Raw genomic sequence first — 24501 nt, forward strand, 5'->3', positions numbered from 1 at the left:
ACATTCTAATAACCAGCCCTTACTACAACCCCACACGGACAAAAAGAGGGAAAAGGTCAACTTATTGCAGATCTGTTGACATTGTTTGTATTCACCTGAGGCGTTTTAGTCAATCGGGATTTTTCAACTAATTCTTAAATCTCCAATTGTCATTCAGGGTTTCCCTCCCAGAACCCAGGTTAAGTTGGGAATGCTTTGGGAAGAGTATAAATTGCTGCTCTTGCTGGATAAATGCTGTCACATGACACCTACAGCCCCACCCCTTCTGGAGCTGTCTAGTTCAGCCAACACTGACAGAGGCCCCACAGGGGGAGGGAGAGGGAAGGAGGCCAGATAGGAAGATATGACATTTTTCTCCCCACAAGCATAAACCCAGAGAAAGATGTTCAACTGTTTATGATAACTGATAGGGTTGGAGAATTTCACTGAATGAACTTTAAAGACAAACACCAAAAGTGAAACTTCGATTCTAGGGACGGTCTGTAGAGTAGAAAGCGTAAAATAAAAATATTCCTTGATGACCAAACTTATGATTTCATGGCAAGAATACTACCCTCAGTATTCTTATGCCTTGAAATGTATTGGGTGAAGTTCCACACCCTCAGGATTTATAACATTTGGATTCAGTTGATGAATATAAAGTAAATAAGTGAAAACTAGCACTCTTTTCTGTTCACCCAGCAGACAGTGTCAGTTCTGATGGAACAGCAGTCCCAGAGAATTTAACATGCTGGAAACACCTGAAGAAAACATGCTAAATGCAATATAAAAAGCTTGCATTCTCACACACAAAATAACTCATTCTTCAGTTATTCAGAGATTAACCAAATTATGTTGTGAGACACAAACGCTACATTTTAAAGAATTTACTCAAGGCTTTATCATCATCTAGGGTATGTTCAGGATCAGATCACTTAGGAAAACAAATGTAATTAAGTTATTTGAAGTTATTCAGTCCATGGTTCATAAAATACGAAGTAAAAGACATCTGTCTGTCTATCTATGGATGAATGACAGATCCAAGTAGGAAATCACAAGCAAAAAAGTCCCGACTTCTGATTTAGTGCCTGATCTGAGGCACCCATCGAAGTTCTACTGCATACCAAAGGAAATGTTGGAACAACTCAGCAGACAAGATTTCTTACACAGACACTCCAGTGATTCTTTTTTTTAAAAAAATCCCACACTGGACAAATAAAGCAACAAATAAATACCTTGGGCAATCGCTTGACGCTGCTTCAAACCCCTACTGGCGCACTTGCACTACCTTCGAAACACCGGCTTCCTACACTGTCTTAAGTGTAAATTTCAAAGCAGGACGCAGAACTCCTATAAATCAAAGAGGAACATAAATTAAGCAGATGGAAAGTTACCTCATGAACAAGACGGAAATGTCTGAGAGGGAAAAAAAAATGTAATAACTCCTTTCACTACATCCAGTTGGTTTAAGCAGGAGCCGACCAGAGTTTTCTAAGTAAAGCTGGAAACCTGATCTCCACGCCCTCTCTTCCCCCGGCTGGGGCCCGGTCCCTTCATCCTAGAAATAGCGACTGCTAAGGCGAAGCGCCGCGAGAGTGCGCGGGAGCCTGCTGGTTGTCGAAAGATTAGATCAAAATCGACAGCTGAGAGTTTTCTGTAAAATTCTGAAACGCTATTTATGTAGAAGACACAGACTCACTTACTCCGAAGGCAGCGTTTTCCTCCCCTGGCCGAAGCACGCCGGGCGCCGAGCGGATTATTTTTAGGGTGGTGGGAGATCAGCTGCTGCCTCCTATCGAGTTTCTCAACTGCACAAACTGCTCTGGGCTGGGGCGGACGCGGCGACTCCGAGGCAGGAAACTGGGAAGAAGCCCCGAGCGAACGCCGCGCCTGGGACTGGAGACCCTCCCCACCCCCTCTCGGCCCAGCTTTCCGCCGCGGAGCGGCAAACTTGGGGCGCGCGAGACAAGGATTTTACAAGTAATGTGCGTCTCCCCGATTCATTAGACGCCGAAACTTAACAATCTACGATTCCGTTATCCCCAGAGTCGAGTTTCCCAAAGTTAAAACACGCAAGGTCACTTGCACTTGTAATTTTTTTTTACCCCAGGCTCTGTAGGCGCCCTTGTATGAACCACATAAAGAAGCGGATTTGGGGGTTTCACCATTTTCCCCCTGAGCGGACCGGGGAAAGGAAGGGCTCATTCCACACGGAGGAAACGGCAGCCAGGCTGTATCCTTGCGTGGGAATGTCTCGCTTGAGCAACGCAAGCTCAAGCCGAATAATCGCCCCAGTGCCCCGGGAAACCTGGTGACTCCTCTGGACCAGTCGCCGCGCTCCTCAAGGGCGACCTTTAACCCTTGCCCCCCGAAAGTGGGGCTTTGGCTTCCCACGGGTTTACAATCAGTTCCCCTCACGCTTGTTCCCGACCAGAGGGATCATAAAGTCTCAAGGAGATAACGTGTTTAAAATACACTCACGCCACAGGAACTCCCCAACCCGGAGGCAAGCCGTAAATTTTGTCCCGGGCAACCCTCTGTCATTAACACTCGTTTTTATCAGGGGGTCAGTCAACGTGAAATAACCATTGTTTTCGTCAACTGTCCTGATCTGAGAAAGGATGGTCAGCCCAGAGGGCTGGTGCCTCCGAGGCTCTGTGCGCGACCCACGAGGAGCACCACTCCAGGCCCGCGGGCAGCCGGAGCTGGTCCCCAGACCCCAACCCCCAACCCCAAACCCCGGCGGCCGCTCCGACTCCGGGTCGAGCCGCCCCTCGCCCTGCCAGCCCCGGGCTTTCCCCGCGGGCGCCTCTCTCTCTCGGAAGGTCGCTGCTTTCCCGGGTGAGGCCCGGCCTCCTCGGCCAGCGACTGAAGCCGGGAGTCGCGGCCGCTAGGGGTCTGCGGGGCCTCGTTGGGCGACACCGGGAGGGTCCCGGAGACTCGGGGCCCGCGTACTTTGAAAACGTGCCTACTGCACCCCGGAGATGTTTGCCGCGACGCAGGCTCAGGTAGAAAGCGCGCTTCCAGGATGGGGATCACAGGACTGTGGCCTGAACCGTGGGGACCCCGTGAACAAGCCAGAAGGGAGACCACAGGCTCCCAGCGCGTCTAGGAAGAGAGAACTGGAAATAAGGGGTGCAGATAATCCCCAGATAGAGCCTCTGAGTGTGACCACACAAAATCAAGTTGACTTTGAGATTTCATATATAGAGATAGATAGATAAGATATATATATATCTAACAAATATATATATTTGTTAGATATATATATTTATGTGGTAAATACAAATATATATATTTATATTTGTTATATATATATAAGAAAGATATATATATAACAAATAAGGTCATTTATTACGATTAAAAGTCATGCTTTAAAAAAAAATTTTTTTAAGTCAAACTTTGGGAAGTATGGAAAAGTATAAGGGTGACCAATAAGCCCTCAAACTTATAAAACTACTGAAAACATTTAATTATATTTTAACGAAAACAAAACAAGTGTAGTGTTAAAAAGCATGGATTCAGGAGCCAGCCTGCTATCAAATCCCGCTATACCCTACTAGTTAGCTCAGAGACTTGGGACAAATTGCTTAATCCCTCTGTCAATTTCTTCACATATTCAATGGGACGAATAAAAAAATGCATGCTTCATATAGGCTTTATGTGAGGATAAATGAGGTAATCCCTTTAAAGCTCTGAGAGAGTACCTGCCCCTTCAATAAAAGCTAAAACGTATGCTATTGTGATTATTTTTTCTATGCATATTTTATATTGTTGGCAGCTGCAAAATAATTTGTCTCCTCACAGTATCTTTTAAAACAATTATTTTCTGATGGCATTTTAAAATATTTGTAGAAATACTTTTAAATGGTTGCATCATGTTTCGTTTTGTGGCTATACCATAATTTTAAATCCATTTTCTTATTGTTGGTCAGAAAGTTGCCAGATTTTCATTACCATGGTTAATGCTGTGATGAACTTATTAATACAAGTTTTTTTTATAGCAGATCGTTTCTTTAAGATACATTCTCAGAAAAGTAATTACAGGATCAAAAGTAGTAAATATTTTTAAGGCTGTAGATACAGAATGCATAACTACCTTTAGTTTGTGTAAACTCTCTCCAAACTCTATGAGAAGACTTATTACACTTACACCCAAACCAGCAATGAATCTTCTTAACCTTTTTAAAAATCTTGTAATTTCACACGTAACATGTTATTAACATCCAACGTTTTTCAAATGTTCATAAACTTTTGTATTCCCTCTATTAGGATCAGCTTGTTCACATACTTGTTCATCTAATGGGTTTTAATGAAGTTCCTATCATTTGCATGAACTTATAATAAAAGAGGGATATTAATCTTGTTTCATATATAGGACAAATATTTTTCCAATTTGTCATTGAAAAATGATGGTGGTTCTACCTTTACAAAAAGTAAAAATAATTGTTTTTATACATTCTATACAGATTTATTAGAGCACACACCATGTGCTAGATCATGTGCACACGGAGATCCGTGATGAGTCCGACCTACAGGGTCTTTGCCTTCCTGGTGCTTCTTCCTAAAGGAAAGTTTACTTTGGCAAATTTGGTGCTTTTTACCACTGCATTGTATTCCAGTGCTTTAGTTAATAAATATTGACCTTCATTTATATTTTTTCAAGGTTTTTAAAAATTTGATTCTGGAATTTTTTTGGCATATGCCTTGGGATAAGAACCTAAATTCATATTTTATTTGTTACACCAACAGCATTTACTGAATAATCTTTTTCCTTTGCCCTGATGTGTTATGCCACCTTTGTCATATATATATAATTATTTTATAATAAGATCTGTTTCTGAGCTACTTGTTCTGTTCAATTAATCTGTTTTTCAGTTTTTTCTATTACTATGATCAGGTGGATATGATTATTATAGCTTTAAAGTATATTTTAACTGTGGTAGTGCCAGTCCTCTGTTTACTCTTTTCAAAATTTTCTTAGCTACTCTCTTTTGGAGATTTTATTGGTGTTTCATTAAATCTAGGAATTAATTTATAAAGAAATGTCATGTTTTTAGTGTTCTGTCTTTTCCATTTAACCCTCCTTTTTATCTTGATATTAAATTTATATAGTTCTGTACATTTCTTGTAATGATTGGTCACACAAATTCTACATATTTGTTTTCATATTTTCTACTGCTATTAAGAATACACTATTTTTTATGTTTTCAAGCTGATTATATATTTATCTTATATCCAGCCACTTTATTAAACTTTCTCAATAATCCCAGTATTGTTTTGCCATATCACCTTGACTTTCCAGAAAATATGACTTTTATCTACAGATAATGGTATACTTGTGTTATGCACTGCATGTTTGTGTCCCCCCCCCCTCCATCTTACATGTTGAAACTCTAACCCTCAGTGGCATTAGGAGGTGGGGCCTTTGGGAGGTAATTTGATTTAGATGATGTCATGAAGGTGGAGCTCCCATGATGGGATTCATGTCCTTATAAGAAGAGAAAGAGATGGAGCTTGCTTTCTCTGCTCTCTACCATGTGAGGACACACCAAGAAGGCAGATAGCTGCAAACCAGAGAGCGAGCCCTCACCAAGAACCAAATCTGCCGGTGACTTGATGTTGGACTTCTTAGCCTCCACAATGGTAAGAGATAAGTGGTTGTTGTTTAAGCCTGCCAATCCATGGTAATTTGTTACAGCAGCCCAAAGTGACTAAGCCAACTTGTTTCCCTCTCTCAAATACTTACAGCTTAATTGTATTTTGTCTCTAATTTTATCAATTCTTAATTCCAGAACAGTGTTAACATTAAAAGAAGACAAAACATTTTTGTTTTCATTAGAAATATATACAATATATTTTAAAATCAACTTTGTTAAATATAATTTTCATAAAATAAAAACCATCCATTAAACATGTAAAATCTAAAATGCTTTGACATAACCATGATCCCAAAAAGATATAGAATATTTTCATTTCTCTGGGAAGTTCTCTTTTGCCTCTGGCTAGTCAGTATCACCGTCACCCACCTAGAGTAACCACTAATCTAAGGTCTATCACAAGAGATTAGTTTTGCCTATTTAGAAATGTCATATAAATGTAGTCATACAGTATAATTCTTTTGTGTCTGGCTTCTTTGGTTAAGCATAATATTTCTGAGATTCATCCATGCTGTTGCTTGCATCAGTAATTTATTCCTTTTTATTTCTGGGAACTCCATTGTATGAATATACCACAATTTGTTTATCCATTTACCTATAGATATACATTTGGGTTATTTCCAGTTTTTGACAATGATGAATAAAGCTTCAATGAAATTCTGTAAATATAGTTTTCATCTCTTTCAGGTAAATACCAAGCACTGGATTTTCTGGTTCATATAGTAATTGTACATTTAACTTTACAGAAATTGCCAAAATGTCCTCCAAAGTGATTAAAACATTCCTTCCAGAAAAGCATGAGAGTTCCAGTTGCTCCTCAGTCTTGGCAATATTTAGTATTGTTAGTGCTTTTTTATTGTTTTTGATTTTTTTAAATTTTAAACCTCATATGGGGTGTGGACAGTTTCCTGACTGTGGTTTTAATTCACATTTCCCTTATGACTAATGATTTTGAGCATATATTTTCATGAGTTTTTTGGTCATTCATATATCTTCTTGTGGTAAGCATAATTCTAAGATGACTTCCATGACCTTTGCTCCTGGTATTACTCCCATGATTACATTATGTTACATAGCAAAGGCATTTGGCAGATGTAATTAGAGTTACTAATTAGTTGACTTTAAAAATAGGTAGATTATCCCGGTGGATTTCATTTAATCACATAAGCCCTTTAAGAGCAGAGAGTTTTCACAGGCTGATAGTAGAAGAAAAAGTCAGATCTGCAGAACAAGAAAGATTCGATGTGAAGAGATTTTCTATTGCTTATATGAAGAGACCACAGCACAAGGACTTGAGAGTAGCCTCTAGAAGCTGAACACAGTCCCCAGCCAACAACCAGCAAGGAAATGGGGACTTCATTTCTACAACCATGAGAAACCGAATTCTGCCAACAACTTGAATGAGCTTGGAAGTGGATTCTTCCCCAGAGCCTCCAAATAAGAGCCCAGTCAGTCCAGCATCTTAATTCTGTCTTGAAAAACCCTAAACAAAGCACTCAGTTGAGCCCACCTAGGTTACTGACCTACAGATACGTGAGATAATAAATGAGTATTGTTATAACCTACCTAAATTCATGGCAATATGTTATGCCACAAAAGAAAATTAATATACTTCTTTTGTGAAGTGTCTTCAAACTTTTGCCCATTTTGTTTTAATTGGTTGCTTATCATATTATTAAATTGTAACTTTTCTTTACATGTTCAGATACATCATTTGTCAGCTATATAATAAACTGAGAATATTTTCTGCCAGTTGGTGGCTTGTTTTTTCATTTTCTTAATGGTAGTTTAAAAAAATGCTTTCATTTTGATCAAGTCCAATGATTAATTTTTCTTTATTTACTAGTTAGTGCTTTGACTTTCCTCTCTAAGAAATCTTTATCTACCCTAAAATCATAAATATTTTCTCCTACATATTTTCTAGAAATATGAAATACAGTCATAGATTTGTGTTTAGGTCTATGGTCAATTTTTGTGTATGCTATGAGATAGAGGTTGAGATTCCTTTTCTTCATGTGTAAATTTATTTTCTGAAAACTGTTCTGTTCCCCACTGAACTAGCTTGCCACTTTTGTCAAAAATCACTTGACCAAATATAGGTTTCCTCTGGAGCTTTCTGTTCTATTCCATTGATCCATATGTCTTACCTTTTGCCATTATCACCCTTGGTAATGTAGCTTTATAGCAAGTCTTGAAATCAGGTAGGTTAAGTTCTCCAAATTTGTTCTTCATTTTCAAGATTATTTGAGCAGTTCAAGGCACTTTTCATTTCTGTATAAATTTTCAAATTAGCTTGTCAATTTGTACAAAATTTTGCTGAGATTTTTATTGTGATTGTGTTGAATCTATAAATCAATTTGGGAAGAATTTGCATCTTAGCAACATTGAGTTGACCAGTCCAGGAACACAATACATCTCTCTACTTATTTAAGTCTTCTTTTACCTCTCAGACATGTTTTCAAATTTTCATTGTAGAGGTCTTATACACAATTCACGGAATCTATCTCAAAATATTTACGATTTTGATGCTACTATAAATAGTATTTTAAAATATCATTTTCCAGTGCTCATTACTAGAATATAGAAATGACTTTGTATCCTGCAATATTGCTAAATCCATTTATGAGTTCTAGTATTTTTACAGATCACTTAAGATTTTCTACATTCATGATTATGTCATCTATAAGTAAAGTTTTACTTCTTTTTTCCCTATCTGTATCCTGTTTCCTTTTTCTTGCCTATTGCCCTAGCTAGCACCTCCTATATTATGTTGAATAGAAATAATGAAAGTTGATATCATTGGCTTGTTCTTAATATGAGTGGTAAAAGGATTCAGTCTTTCACTATTAAGATGTTACCTTCAGGTTATCTATAGATCTCTTTCATCAGGCTGGGGATATTTACTGCTCTTCATAGTTTGCTGAAAGAGTTTATCATAAATGGATGTTGAATTCTGTCAAATTTTTTCTGGATCTATTATGCTGGTAATATGCTTTTCTCATTTATTCCATGAACAAGCCAAAATTAATTGTTTGATTTTTTTTTTTTTAGTATTAAACCAACCTTACCTTCCAGGGATAAATTTCCCTGGTGATGATATTCTCTTATTTTTATATATTCCTAGATTCAATTTACTAATACCTTATTTAGAAATTTTACTTTTATCTTAATGAGGGACATTAGTCTATAGCTTTCTTTTCCTTTCTTTGTGTTTTGACTTTTGGTTTTGGGTTTGGGGGGGAGTTTTGTTATTTGTTTGTTTTGGCAAAGTTTTTATTCAGTTTTGACATCAGGATTTTGCTGACCTCATAAAATGAATTTGAAAACGCTCCTTCCGCCTTTGTTTTCTGAAAGAATTTTGTAAGATTATTATTTTTTCCTCAAGTTTTTTATAGAATTTATAATTGAAGTCATGTGGGCCTGGAGTTTTCCTGGTACAATAACTTTTCTTTAAGAACTTAATTTCCTTACTAGATACAATAGTATTCAGATCTTCTGCTTCTTTTTGTATCAGTTTGTATACTCTGTGCTTTTTAAGGAATTTGTACATTTAATCTAATTTCTGAATGTCTTGGCACACTGTCATTCATAATATTTCCTTAGTATCCCTTTGATGACTGTAGGATTTTTGTCGATATCCCTTTTTATTCCTGATATTGGTAGTTTTCATTTTCTCACTTTTTATTGATCAGTTTAGTTAGAGATATCTATTTATTTATTTATTTAGCTTAAAAATAATTTTGGTGCTATTGACTTTATATTTTTAAAATTTTTTTGAAATTTCTTCTTTGACTCATTGATTATTTAGAAATGTTTTAATTGCCAAATATTTAGGGACTCTCCAGATTCCTTTGAGTAGCGTTTATTTAGGTAAAATTTACATATGGTCAAATCTAATCTTTTAGGTTTACAGTTCTATGAGTTTTGACTAATATATAGTGCGATGTGACTAGCACTACAACCAAGGTATAGAATCTTTCCATTACCAGCCTAATTTGGGAAAAAAAGGCTTAAAGTCTCCTAAGCAATAAGAACAGCATGTGCAGATGCTCAGAAGCTCCTAAGACCTCGCATGCTTGAACTGTAAGTACCTTAAAGTAGCATAAATAAAAATACAGTGAGCTGGAGCTGAAAGGATTGCTAGAGACTGGCTTATGATGGGATATATTTCAAACTAAACAATGTGGAGCTTCTTCCCAGGTTTTCTAAGCAAGCATGAGATGCTGTGGTCCCTGATTTTAAAAGATCTCTCTGAATGCAATGTGGAAGTTAGATTGGTGAGGATGAGAATGGAGACAGGGTTGCAAAACAGGAAGCTTTTACAGTAGTCCTGGGAAGAGATGGTGAGGGCCTAAACTATCAGTCACAATGGGACAGGGAACAGAAGATTCTCATGAGGTGTAATTGCCAAATGCTGCAGCTTCTTTTAGCCTTAGTTCTGTTTGGCTTCTCTCTGCCACTTTGACACTCTTGACTTAGTCTTCCTTTTTGAAAACTTGCTTCCTTTAGTTTTAACACATCAAACTCTTCTTCTCTTTAATATCTTGCCTTTCCTCAATCCCCTTCGATAAATCCTCTTTGGCTGCTCATGCCCTAAAAGTGGGTTCCACTGTACACTCTCTTCCTTTATCACTTTCTACTCCCTCTAGGAGAGATCTTATTCATCCTCATGGCTTTAGCTAATATGGTTGTGATAATCAAAAAGCATAGACTTTCCTGAAAGTTTTGTTACTACCTGCTGTATGACCTCAGGCAAAGTTTTCTTACTTCTCTGAAACTCAATTTCTTCAGTTGAAAATGGGTATGATAATGTTGTATTTACTACTGTGGACTGTTGGGATGACTTAATGAAATATGTACCGAGCAAAATGTTTGCCATGCAGAAGGCAGCCAACAAATTCCCTTAGTTATTATTTCAAGTTTGACTTCTCCAAATGGATGTCCCACAGGTATCTTTGGTAAATCCTACAATATTATCTGCCCAGCATCTTTGTCCGAGGAATTCTCCCTTCTCTTGATCTACCTGGTTACTATGGGATCTGCAATGTTAGTTTGTGACCCCAGCCTCCTAACCACATCTCATTTGACATTTAATGGGTACATGGCCAAAGCTAGACCAATCAAGATCTTTCCCAAATATTTTGAAATTGGAACTGAAAAGAGAGGAAAAAGAGAGTTCAGTCTCTCCCTCAGTGACTGACTCGATGGTATTTGTGTCCCTTAATCTAAGCCAACAGCCTACTTCTCAGATTCCTTAAGGTGTCCCAGGATTCCTGTGAGTTCCTCATTTTGCTTACGATAACAGCAAAGGACTCCACTATCTGTGATGGGAGAAAAATGTCCTAATAGTGCACCTCAAACTCACTATGTCAATAATGGAACTTACTGTTCCACAACCCCACACTCCTCTGATTCCCAGTCTCTGTTCATGCTGCCACATCCCCTATACCATACAATTTTGACTGAATCAGCTCTCCAACACACACATTCAATTGATTATGAATGTCTCTCAGATTTACTTCATAAGTTACCTATCATATCTCTCTTCCCCATCCCACTGCTGCTGCCTTAATTCATGCTCTTCTTGTCTCTCACTGAGACTATTTTGTTACCCGCTAACTGGTGTTTCCATGGCTGAATTGTCCTCCTCCTCCTTTTCTACCACAGTTTCCAGACTTATCTTTATAAACACGGATCTAATCATGTCACTCCTCCCCAATCCCTCAAAGTATGGTCTGCCAATGACCTGCACCATAATGGTTGTTTAAAATGCTAATTCCTGGGCCTAATTCTGGCAAGACCTACTGGATCAGGGGAAGGGGTCTTCCAACAAGAAACCAATATACTTTTACAAGCATCCTAGGTGATTCTCAACACTATTAAATTTGGGGAAAGACTGATCTGCTCAATAAAAGCCAAATGCTTTAGTTTGCACTCTAACTTTCCCAGTCATATTTTAAAATATCATCCAAACACCTTATGCTCTAGGCATATGGCACACCCACTATCCATAAAGAAATCATTTTTTTTATGTCTTCTAGGTCTTTGCCCTTGATTTTGCTCCACTTGTCTGAAATGCTGTTCTCTCCCTCATGCAGCTATTAAACATGGTTTTTTAATTATATTCTTTGCTCGTGGTTATATCTTTTATTGAACTATTCTGTATTCGACTTATTTATATGTCTCCCTTCCCATGAGGTTTTGAACTCAAAAAAGTTCAAAGCTAGGACTGTGTCTTCAACTCTGTAGCTTCAATATCTATTGCATTATCTGGGAAACAATAGACAATCAATGAAAATGTGTTAAAGGAATCTGAGTTTTCCAGATAATTGTCCTTTTTTTTTACTCTTTATTTTTCTGTTGTTACTACAGGCCAAGTGAGGCAGAAAAGAATAGAATGTAGAAGTAGGCTTCTGTGATACAACAAGGAACTACCTTGTATGGCTCTAAGTAGCCCTCTCTGAGCCTAAGGCACCTCCAAACTGGAGAGTTCCTCATTCTAGGTGGGCCGTGGTGACCACCCAAGTTCAGTGCATGACTATGAACTATCAGGAAGCAATAGTATCCACTTGCCCATTAGGATTTATATTTGGAGCATGTTGACAACACTGCCTTTACATTGGTTTGGTAGAAAATCTCAGCGATGTTAATTTCATGAGTATTGGTTTCTTTGAGTTGGGCTAGGCAAATCTAGATATACTGTTTATTAATATTGCTTGGTGAAATGGAAGGAAATTAAAAGAAAAAATTATATAAGTAATATCAAGGACGAATTAAAAATAATGTAGACAGAGAATGGGAAAGGGACCTCAAATCTGTATTTGTACATTAAAAGTGTACTGGGATGGCTCCAACATTCTTCAGATTTAGTAAAGACATGATTGTTGGCAAATATAAATATCTCCACAATTAATAGAGAAGATTCATACTTTTGTCATTAGTTAAATGAACTACTTCAGGAAACTATACACTTTTATTTATTCAAGCTGAAAATAGTAAAACTATTTTTACTTTACTATATAATAAAAATAAATGAATTTTTATGTTGCTAATTTGGGTACTGTAATAAATTTGATTAAATTATTTACATCTGGAGTATTTCTGACAATAGCTCATTAAATTAATATTGTAAACATTTCAAAGGTATTAATTATATGACTTGAAAAAGTAAACTGCTTGACATATTTAAAAAGAAACCTGTTAATACTTGATATGGTAGTTATAAGTATTTCCTATATAATCCTTTAAATAGACATCCAGAGATCTTATACTAAACTAATTAGCCTCAGTTAAAGGTCATGTAATTGCTTTCCCTTTGTGAATTCTACAATTACTTATTTTTATTAAAACTCACTTTCTCTTAATATGTTTAAATTTTTAAGAATTTAGTAGGCAAAATTGTAGAAGCAATGTTATACAATATGTCAGATCTGCCCAAATCCTAGAGAGTATATTTCAATATGTCTAATTATTATATTTTTCTGTATTCATGTAGATATATATAAAACTCCAGATGTGTATTGTACATGTGTGCTTATCTACATCATACATGTTACTTGGAGTTTACAAAATTAAACACATGCTCTTTTAAAGCTATTATTATTCTGTGTATGTCTAACAAAGCACTCTTTTCAGGGTATAGGAGGGTAAAAATATATTTCTCCAGCCCCTTCCAAATTTTCACTTGGATAATAAGAGAGAGAGAAAGTCATGCTTGTTCTACCAGTGATCAGAAGCCACAGGCAAAGTGGATTTTGGGGGCCAGGGATTAATGACTAGTTTCAATGAAGACAATATCTATTCCCTAAAGGCTGCCAACCTCTCACAGTTTTGGCAGTTTATAGGCAGAGTAGGGACCTTAGACTACTCTGTCTGTTCCAGTAAAACACATTAGGGCTTGTTTCTCTCATGCTTCTGCAGCTTTCCTTACTTACCTCCCAAGCTTTTCCTTAGAGTCACCCTCAGTATTTGAGGGGAGTGAATGTATACCTTCATGAACTTGGCAGTTTAATCCGAAGTCCCCCTCAAGACCAAAATTTCTTGTCATCTTAATTTTCAACTTAAAAATGCAAACAAATTTTTCGTTATACACTGTAACCCCAGCACCACCACCAAAGAGCCATATCCATTTTCTAAATCAGTATTTCCCAGAATCCGACATTCTGCCAGAATGCAATAAATATTTGTTCAATGACTAAGTAATATATTCAAGTTGATGTTAATAGGGAAAAAAGCATATCTTTGAGTAAAATCCATGCCTTAGGAATATGCTCCATGATTACTCTGTGGTGTCAAGCGTCCAATGCACATATCCCAGCTTGAGAAACATGGTGATATAATGGCCTCACAACTGATTGTTTACCAGGATAACTTCCAGAAAATACTTCTAAATACAGTTAATGTTGCTGAGTCATCGTGCCAAATACAACTCTTGGGCTACAGGAATTACAAGTTAACTTTAATCTTCATTTCCTTATTCAGTTAGCCATGAGATAACGAAATCATGATTCAAACAATCAAATCCAAACTTTCCATTGCCCGGCTGGTGAGTGCCTCTCTTCTTTCTGCAAATTGTATCAGCTCTTTCTCTGACCAGTCTCTGCGAAGCAGAAAGTAGAAGCAATCAGTCATCTTCAGAACTTAGGTAAGAACAGAAAGTGTTGGGAAATAATAATGCAGATCATTTGGCCAGAGAAGGAGTCTGAAGGGGAGAATAGAAAATCTTTTCTTTATGAGCTTGCCTGGAAGGTACAAAAATTCGCTCCTTTTTTTCATGAAGAGTCACAACTGTGACAGGTAATTTGAGCAACTGCTCTGTGCCAGGCAGTACGCCAAGCATCTTATCCAACCTCACTGTTGTATCAGCTGAGTATTTCACAATCTCTCTCTTTTTTTTTTAATTGGAGTATAGTTGCTTTACAATGCTGTGTTAGTTTCTGCTGTACAACGAAGTGAATCAGCTACATGTATACATTTATCCCCTCCCTCTTGGACCTCCCTCCCCTCCCCCATTGGTGAAGAAACTAGTGAAAAGATAATAAATGTATTTCTCCCCACGCCCACCAGAAACCTATTGGTACTGGGAATATAACTAGGATTTGATGAGCATAGAGAGCACTGCAGAGGAGCAATAAGTAAACAAGCAAATTCAATATGTTTGCTCCACAATTACATAAGGGTTAGACATAATTTTGGAGGGCAGTAGGGAAAACCCAGAATATCGTTAGTGGACAGGAAACATTTCTCCATATATTTAGGACTTCAGTAAAAATCTAAACAGTTTGGGGCTTCCCTGGTGGCGCAGTGGTTGCGCGTCCGCCTGCCGATGCAGGGGAACCGGGTTCGCGCCCCGGTCTGGGAGGATCCCACATGCCGCGGAGCGGCTGGGCCCGTGAGCCGTGGCCGCTGAGCCTGTGCGTCCGGAGCCTGTGCTCCGCAGCGGGAGAGGCCACAGCAGAAGGAGGCCCGCATACCACAAAAAAAAAAAAAAAAATCTAAACAGTTTTTCTGAAACATATATTATTAGAGTGCACTGTAGGCCTAATCAAAATGTAAACTATCTATAGTATATTCCTTCTCTTTCCCTCTTCCTCGTTCCCGCACTCCTGAACTAGCCTCAGCTCCCAATTCTCTCTTTAATTGTTCAGATAACTCAGATTTAAAGTCTTGGAGGGATCTTGAACTCAATGCTCACTTTCTTCCTCTTCCTCCCTCCAGCCTCATACAGTTATTAAATCATCCATGTTATTCTTAGCAATGACTTCCCTCCACCTCTTTCCTTTCTTTCTGCTTCCCTTGTCTCTGAGAGTCTCATTGGTTACTATATCAACCACTTGAGACTTAATCATGGTCTCTCTCACCCTAAAGCATTTTACACGTACATATTATATTAATCCTCCTAAAGTGCATCTTCATCACACTCACAAATCTCCCATGACTCACTCTGTCACTTAAGGTCCTCACAAAGCTTGCCTGATCCTGACCCCTTAAATTCCAGCCAAACTCTACTACTCACAGCTCCAGTACACACCCCTGCTCTAACCGCCTCAATACCCTTGCTTTTGCTCATGCAACTGCCGAATGATTTCTTTTATGCTTTTCCCTCTCCGAATCCCGGACTGTTTCCCAAATACCTCATTTTTTGCATCGTTCTACTGTGGATCTAGCACAGTGTCTACCACACAGTAGATGTGAAATTGATTGCTACAGCCCTTTCTTTCTGTAACTGCAGTCATGGCACCCCCTTCAATGTGGCTTTGCAGTGTTTCTCCCCCATAGCATGGGCTCTGGTTCCAGCCAACACACTCCTCCCCAGATCAAGTTAGCCTAGAAGGCAGCATTCTTGTGTCCACTACTATGTCTCTTCTCCCTTCAGGTGCAAAACATAGATAACCCAGAAGACAAATGAGAAAAGGCCAAACAAGTAGTCGTCTATCATCTCTTTATTTTTTTTTTTTTTACAGGCAAACCTTGTTTTATTGTGCTTTGCCTTATCGCGCTTCGCAGATGTGTTTTTTTACAAACTGATGGTTTGTGAAAACCCTGCATTGTCAGATGATGGTTAGCACTTTTTATTTTTTGTATTTATTTTTATTTTTATTTTATTTTATTTTTTTGTGGTACGCGGGCCTCTCACTGTTGTGGCCTCTCCCGTTGCGGAGCGCAGGCTCCGGACACGCGGGCTCAGCGGCCATGGCTCATGGGCCCAGCTGCTCCGCAGCATGTGGGATCTTCCCGGACCGGGGCACGAACCCGTGTCCCCTGCATCGGCAGGCGGATTCTCAACCACTGCACCACCAGGGAAGCCCTAAGCACTTTTTAGCAATAAAGTATCTATTTAATTTTATGGAAGTATAGTTGATTTACAAAGTCATGTTAGTTTAAGGTGTACAGCACAGTGATTCAGATATATATATATATATATATATATTCTTTCTCAGCTTCTTTTCCCTTGTAGGTTATTACAAAATATTGAGTATAGTTCCCTGCACTATACAGGAGGTCCTTGTTGGTTATCTATCTTATATATAGTAGTGTGTATATGTTAATTCCAAACTCCTATTTTATCCTTCCCCTTTCCTTTCCCCTTTGGTAACCATACGTTTGTTTTCTATGTCTGTGGGTCTATTTCTGTTTTGTAAATAAGTTCATTTGTATATATATATATTTTTTAAATTTTATTTATATATATTTTTTCCTCCCTCTAGCCCATAGCAAGCTTCATGGAGATCTTGATATTCTCCTGTCCTTAAGTCCTTTTAAAATGAGAGCAGAGATTCAAGAGGGAAGAACTGCAGAGGTGAAGAGCAGAGAGCTGTGTTCTTGGAGAAATATCAGTGAGGACACTTGCAGGTATGAGCCCAATAGGACTTTGAACCCAGTGTGTTGTTTATAAAACAATGAGCTTTGTTCTGAATCATGCTATAGTTACATGAGTTAAGCAGTAGAAACCAGAGTGCAGTTTCCCCAAAGCTGGTTTGTAGGAATGAAGGCTACTCATAAAGTTTATACAAAAATAAAAGCATGAGTAAGATCTATATCTCCATACTATGTGTCTTATAAATCTGGAAATACAGACTCAGACACATGCATGTAATACTGAATATTTACAAGTTCCTCTGTTGAGGATGTGAATACAGATGAACTTCCTTAGGAAATACTATAAAAGGATATAGGGTTAGAGTCAAAAAAAGAAAAAAAAAAAAAAAAAAGAACCCGATGTTGTTCCTGGAATAGCAGATCACAAAGGCTAATCTGGGAAACAGATCCTGAGGGCATTTAACAAAGTCAGTTAAGCACTAAGATTACATTGGCCCAGTCACGTACGATTTTTTATTCTTTTGCAAATATGAACCATTTCAAGGTTCATTTCCCTTTTTTCATGATTCATTTGGGGGGGGGAAAGAAAAAGATATCTGTCTTAAGCAAGAGAAAGCCCAGTTCATTAGAGCTTGAGGAAAATGAAGTCCTGAAAATCCACAGGTTGATGTTCTCGGTTCCACAAGCCTCACAGAGCATTTGTTTCTTGAAACCAAGAGAATTAAGACTTGGATTGATTTATTCTGTCAATAAATATTTATTGATGGTCTACTGTGTGTTTCACATGTGGTAGGAAAAAACAGCATTAAACAAGAGACGTGTCTTCTGTTTTTCTAGAACTTTAAGTCTAGCAAGGAAGAAAGCCGTTAAATAAATGAAAAGAAGCACTGATAAAAATAAAATTGTGATAAGTGCTATAAAGGGAAAGAACAAAGTATGATGAGAGCATATTATCACCAGATCAGATCTAGCCAGGAAAATTTCCCCATGGAAATGACATTTCAGCTGTAGCCTGGAAGATGAGGAGTAACTCAGGTGAAAGGTAAGAGAGGTCAGGGAAATTAATCATGGTGTAAGTCAAGAGAATATGTACAAAGGCCCTGTGGTGGAAGGACCTTTGAGGCATTAATAGAAGGCCAGTGACTGAAGTGTTTTAAAGGCATAAAAGGGTCAGATGAGACAGGTTCGCAAAGCCTGGGAAGGTCATAAGAAAGATCTTGAATTTTATTCTAATATCAATAGGAAATCAGCTAACAGGTGAACATTTAGGTGATTTCTTCTTCTTTTTTTCTATTTTATATAAACCCATATAGAGATCTTCTGTACTCACCTACTTTCCTGTGTTGAATTATTTTTTTGTATACATTGCTAAGAATAGGCTTACTGATTTAGGTGGTAGAAATATTTTCATTTCTTATGGTATATTTTAATATATTTTATATATCCATATTTCTTTGGGGGAGGACTGTTCCGTGTGTGCCTGGAATCTCTGGGCTCTGTGGTCTTAAGGTCTTAAGCAAAACTTTCATTTTAACGTTCTATTACACACTTTCAGTCTTCTTAGTTAGTGTTGTATAAAGAAGACTCTGGAAAGTCCAGAAGGAACAGTTCAGGCTTTTGGGTATTTTTTACACAAGATTAAAATAAGATAAAGTGAAAATCCTTGGCAAACTGTAAAACACATAAAATCGTAGGATGCTCTTATTTGGTTTTTATTTATTATAAATACTCATTACATCGAAAAGATCCCTTCTCAAAACATAGTATAGGAATATGTAACCATACTTAAGCGAGGTTCAGTTTATTTGGGGCTTTTTTGTATTTAGTTTCTAGTCAAGATTTCATGGTTTTAAACTTGGCAGGGAAAGTGAAAAGCAAAAAAAACAAAACAAAACACTAATTTCACTTAAAATATTTTCCATAATTCTCCTCCTTCCATCTCTCTCCCAATTTTTGTTTCTATGGAAAAACACCAGGGAAAATGTCTCAAGTAATTATTTTAAAAGACAGAAAGGAAGCTCAATGGAGTGAAACCTCTCTTTTGAAATGTAGTAAATAACCAAATGGACATAATTCACCTCCGAAATCCGACCTATTAATTATAAAGACCGAGAGCTAATACCTCTCCTCATTGGAAAACAAAACAATGACGATAACTTAGTCAATGGATATGAAAATATACAAAACTTTAAGGAAAAGATTTACTTAAGGAGAGGCAGGAGATGAGATATAAAAATAGGAATTCTGAAGGGAAAGGGAAAAAATGCGCAAGAAACTTTTACAGAGAAGGGCATTTCTTTTCAATCGGACGAAGGAGAAAAAATAATGTTTCATTCGTTTTACACGTTAGTGGTAAATTCTTCTTATAAAGGAAAGGAAAAAACTTACGAGTAAATATAACTACATCCATATAGCCCACAGTGAGCATAAAATTAGACCTCTGTCTTCGGAACTGTTCAGAGGATGTTTAATTGTTTTGCACAGCAATTATACGCATCCATGTTTCCATTCAATGGGGGATCTCTTTCTAGCTCAGGCCTAGACTGGAAGGATAAGAAAATAGAGGTCATGGAAGTTAACAGCTTGGTCAAGTTCACATTGCTAAGTATAATAAGGCAGAGTTGAGATTCCAACCCAGAATAATCTGAATCCAAACTTGGTCTCTTTTAACAGCATCAACTTGACTTTTTGCATAAGAAAAAATTAATAAGGGAGGTCCTAGGGCAGAAGGATATTTTGTTGCACAGAATATCATAACATAACTGTATGGAGCAAGGACAGTGTGAGCTACCCTTCCTGTTGGACTCTCTAGAAAGCAGATACGGGCATGAGTTGTGTGCGCAGATGGTTTATTAATGAGTATAACACCTTAAAAGGAAACAGGAGGAGGTAGGATTGGGCAGGGGAAGGTGTCAGACCATGACACACACATGGCAAAAGTGTGCCAGCCCATCAGGGATCTCTGGAGCAACGATTGTCCAAAGCTAAGCCCTTGTACCACCTTGCAGCATCACTTTGCTCCATCACTGGCTGGGGGGCACCCCGAGAACTTGACCTCTGTTCAAAAGCTGAGGCACATCCCAAGGGAGCCAAATGCTGGAGACTGTCAGGTCCTGCACTCCTCGTGTCTGGGTGGCAGACCATTTGGAAGGCAGATTTGAGCAGCACACCTCAGCGTCTACACAGATACTCAGAAGAGCAGCAGAGCTTGGAAGACTCGGGAAGAGAAAGCAGAGATCGTTCTTGTGATCATCACCTACATTTCCTGAATCACAGCAGTTTGGATCCAAGAAAAAGATTACAAAAACAACCTTTTTCTTTTTTCTTTTTTTAAAGCTATCTGCAATGCTACTTACTCCTCAAGAAACCTATCCCTCAGAAGATCTTCCCAAATAAATTTAAGAATATCCAGTGGGTGTCTTACATGGATCCTAATAACATTCTGTTGACGGCCATGGGGGAACCTACTGTTTGTTTGGTTTTTTTTTAACTCTCGGTCCAGATCCCAGAGAAAATGTGTCGAATTACCCCTAAGAGGGGCAGCTATGCCACTGTTACCCATTGACAGTATCACTGTCCAGACACTGCCCCACAGGAAGTACTACTGATGATGCCAAGTTGCCCAGGACCAAGGATTCTGATCTCTAGGCAGAGGTTCTGATACCTTATATGCAGGAATAGAAGACACTGAAACAAGCCCTTTACCATCATCCATATCACCATTGCAGCTGTTGTCAACACTGCTTACATTCTGTCCCTGTGTCACCAGTGCCACCAGGACTCAACGTCTCATGGAGGCTGTAGAATGACAGCTTTTTGAGGTTTTGCTTCCTTTTTCATTGCGGCTCCCTGCTCTCAGGCTGAGGACGACTGAGCTGATTGATAATTAAGTGACAAATGCAAACACACTCTCTTCTGACAATAACATTGGATTTGACCAAACTCTGGACTCATTTTCACTCTTACCTTAGGAAGACTATTTTCTTGGTAGGAAAACAGTTATGTTGTCCATGCCTAATGCTCCAGACTTACAAAGATATTCTTACATGCCAGGATGCAAGCTGAGATACCCGGTACATTTGCTTAAGAGTTTCCTCCAGTTCCTAAAGAACGAAAATTGCCATTGGAAAGGAACTGAAGAGCTGATAATGGTTATAGCATAATCTCAGTAAGAAACTGAATACAACTATCACCTACAGTGTAAATAGAGTTATTCTCACTGAATCCTTTTTCCATCTTTATAAAAAGTCCAAAAACTGTTCCAGACAGAATGGCAGGTTCCACACAGTCATGACTGTCACAAGGCTGTTGACCATACTGGGCAGAATCGTGTATAACACTCCGCATAAATAGTCTTGAACTTCTATTTGACTTTTCTGTGTGTTACACTAATACCAACCTGGAATGCTTTCAGCCCAGCTACTTGCATTTGAGAAAATAAGAATAATGCTTAATACTGTGGAACCATAGCTGAAAGTGCAGGTGCATTTGAATCATTTGTGAAAATATTTTCTTGCTGGAAACCTAAATGCTTCTCACCTATCTTTATTTGGGCTGTTACTTTATAAGACAACGTTAGGAGGGGAAAGACTAGAAGGGGCAATACTGCATCAGTACTTTTAGGAAAGTACTAAAGAAAAAAAAATCAGAATTCAAGACTTCAGCCCCATTTCCTGTCATACAGTCAGCAAATGGGGATTTTTCATATTCTTTGGGATAAAATGAAAACTAAGAAAAGTTGCATTTCAGTTGTTTCTCCAGCTAGCTCAGAAACATTATTTTTTTAAGAAAAAGAGTATAAAAGGGAGACTTTTTAAAAACAATTATTTTCATGCTACAGAAAAAAATATACATCTGTAGGCATAGGGCACACAACTACATTCATCTCGTCTTCTGGTTATAATAGTGACGTGTTGTTCCTGTTTATCCTTCTCAAGGGTATCAACTCCTCAACATTTCAGTTCCTGGAACTCTTTGATCTCTATACCCTCCCTCCAGCTTTTCTCCATCACTGCACTTAACAGTAAGGACCCATTTAGGGTCCACTCAAGATGCCTAGGGTCCAAACCGAGACTAGCAGGGCAAGAATCTTGCTGCCTGTTTGAATGTGAAGTTCTTTCCACATAAAACTCATCTTGAAAGAGAAGAGATAGGAGATCCAAAATTGAAGGATTAAATAAGCTGAAAACCAAAAGAGAAGTAAAAAGAGCCCTTTCACAGACACAGCCAAAATCTCTATCCAGACTGCAGTGCAAACGTCTAAGGCCATCGACACCTAATTCCCTGCACTCGACAGGGTGAAAGAGAGGAGTTCATTATTTTGGTGCTAATGGCATTTAACATTCTTTGGTTACAGTGACTCCTGCTGAATGTAGAAAAAGCCTTGAAGCTCCAGTGACATCCACTATCATTTAAATGCAAGGCCAATTGACCGAAGGATCATACGCAGTTCAGGACTTGCACTTAATTCAAAAAACAGTTAATGCCACAAGTATTTATTCAATTCCCACCATTAAAAAGCCGAGTGTAACTGAAACTTTTAGTTAAGCCAAGCACAGTCAAGGTAAAAGGACTAAGATCAGCAGAGAGAAAGGATCATAATAGAATCAAAACAGTAACAGATTCAGTTTGACCAGAGTGCCGGTGGGAGAGGAGAGGGGGCGGGGAGGATAAAAAGTAGAAGTAGAAAAGATGAAAAGGAAATAAGTTAGATCCAAATCCAGGAGAACTTTCAATGGTGGATTAGAAAATTTATTATTTCATTAGGAAATAGGAAACAGAGATTCTTAAACGAGAAAAACATATGATTAAAACTGTGTTTTAGGTGAATTAAATTGATAGTACCTGCAGGTTGGACAATGGGAAAGAGACCTGCTAGAGGCAGAGACATCTACCAGCTGTCAGACTGGCCTGATTTTCCTGGACCAGAACGAAGAATAGAGACGTGAGGCTGAAGGGAGAGGACTCAGGGAGGTAGAATTGACATACTTGGGAGCTAAGTGACGTGAAAGACCAGGAGAAAGAAGTAAAAGCTGTCTCAGGTTTTAGACCTAAATTTCTGAGATGGGGGCTATTAACAGAACAATGTATGTCTTGAAGAATCCAATTACTCCACGTGGCTATTTAGAAGACATGCTGCTGACGGAGGAGTTAAAGAGAAAGTGAAGCTATTTAGTAACAGATGTAGAGAGGAAGTACCAAGGCACTTTGATCTTCAAGTCATTTTTAAACTAGTGACTGAAAAATAAAAGTTATCACTGAGTTCTTTTTCTGTAAAAGGATCTATGCCATTACTACTAATATATACCTGGGGCTATCCTTTCTCAGGTATATATTTAAACATTTTTTGTGGTCTCAAATATGGACTATTAACAAAATAGAGTTTGTTTCCTCAAGGTAGATATTTTCTGGGCCGCTTAGTCATTTTTTGGAAAAGCATTTATCAAAGGCTTACAATTTACTTGGCCCAGGTTATAGAGATCAAAAAATACAGTATCTACCCTCAGGGAGGGTATATTATATTCTTTTATTTGTTTGTTTGTTATTTGTTTATTTAAATTCAAGAATAGTTGATGTGAGATGTGTTAGTTTCTGGTGCACAGCAAAGTGATTCAATTTTATATATATATATATATATAATATATATATAACTTTTCAGATTCTTTTCCCTTATAGGTTTTTACAAAATATCAAGTATAGTTTCCTATATTATTTATATTTTTATAATGATAACAGGCAAAAGTTACAGTGGAACCTCCCATTTCTGTAAGATGGTAGACAAACTTATGTGAAAAATCTTCTACACCACAGTCTCCTAGAAAATCTAGATTTAAAATAAGAAAAGATTGATGCATAGTTAAGCTCTCCCAAAAGAAAAGGAAATATGTAAATGTCAGAGTCAAAGAGCTGTAAATGCAGGACTTTACAGTTTATACTGAGCAGCCCTAAGGAGTGGTATGGGAGGGAAAGGTTAGACAAGCTAGCACCTGGATTGAATTGTAATCCTTGCACGGGGCAGGAGATTAGCGTTTGGAACTGAAACCTTGCTTAAAAGCCTTCATGGAGATGTGCCCTTAATGTAAAGAGGAACTAGGAAGGGAAAAAGTGGCTCAGCTGCCCAGGGAGCTGACATGCAAGCTCAGCTTGGCTTGTACTTTGGGTGAAAACAAGTCTTAAATGAGATGTCAGCTCCCTGAGCCTTCACTTTTTAGAATAGAAGCCCACATGGTATCAGAGAATCCCCAAGCTAGAAGCAAACATAAATATTGGTCCTCAGCTAGCTGTGCTCTTAAGTGCCTGGCAGAATCCAGTGCAAAAGCACCCACGGAGACACTGTAGTGGGTAATGACAATGTCTATGCTTCACCCAGATCCCCTGGACCCATATTTTACTGTTTCTTGGGTGGGGGACTCCCTGTTTGGTGTGCTTTTCCATCCAGCACCTACTGGGTCTCCTTTTTCAGAAAATGCCCTCCAAGACACAGCCACCACCCCATGCTTTCCTCAGCTCCTCGCCTCAGTTGGAAGAACTCCGTGGCGTGACA

At 38.2% G+C, this 24501-nt stretch overlaps 1 protein-coding gene and 1 long non-coding RNA gene across 14 annotated transcripts in view; one reads left to right on the forward strand and one right to left on the reverse strand.

Moving 5' to 3' along the window:
• Positions 1-2188, reverse strand: part of ABCC9 (ATP binding cassette subfamily C member 9) — a 149187-nt gene extending 146999 nt beyond the window's left edge. For 3 of the 10 annotated variants that reach the window (XM_028491076.2, XM_028491081.2, XM_028491082.2), the window contains exons 1-2: positions 1683-2182; positions 1215-1329 (exon numbers count right to left, since the gene is read on the reverse strand). The gene's annotated coding sequence lies outside the window, so the exon portion shown is untranslated. Of the gene's footprint in view, positions 1-1214; positions 1330-1422; positions 1590-1678 lie in introns of those variants that run through there. The other 7 variants (XM_024129302.3, XM_028491078.2, XM_055085503.1 and 4 more) reach the window with 7 other exon arrangements.
• A 3267-nt stretch (positions 2189-5455) lies between these two features.
• The window catches only part of LOC114486474 (uncharacterized), a 49127-nt gene continuing 30081 nt past the window's right edge, over positions 5456-24501 (forward strand). For 2 of the 4 annotated variants that reach the window (XR_003680282.1, XR_003680281.1), the window contains exons 1-3: positions 5456-5625; positions 14121-14283; positions 16847-16991. This is a non-coding gene — a long non-coding RNA (uncharacterized lncRNA). Of the gene's footprint in view, positions 5626-14120; positions 14284-16846; positions 16992-17795; positions 18001-24501 lie in introns of all 4 variants that reach the window. The other 2 variants (XR_003680280.1, XR_008617670.1) reach the window with 2 other exon arrangements.

The sequence above is a fragment of the Physeter macrocephalus genome, chromosome 6 (assembly GCF_002837175.3).
Source record: "Physeter macrocephalus isolate SW-GA chromosome 6, ASM283717v5, whole genome shotgun sequence".
Classification (NCBI taxonomy): Eukaryota; Metazoa; Chordata; class Mammalia; order Artiodactyla; family Physeteridae; genus Physeter; species Physeter macrocephalus.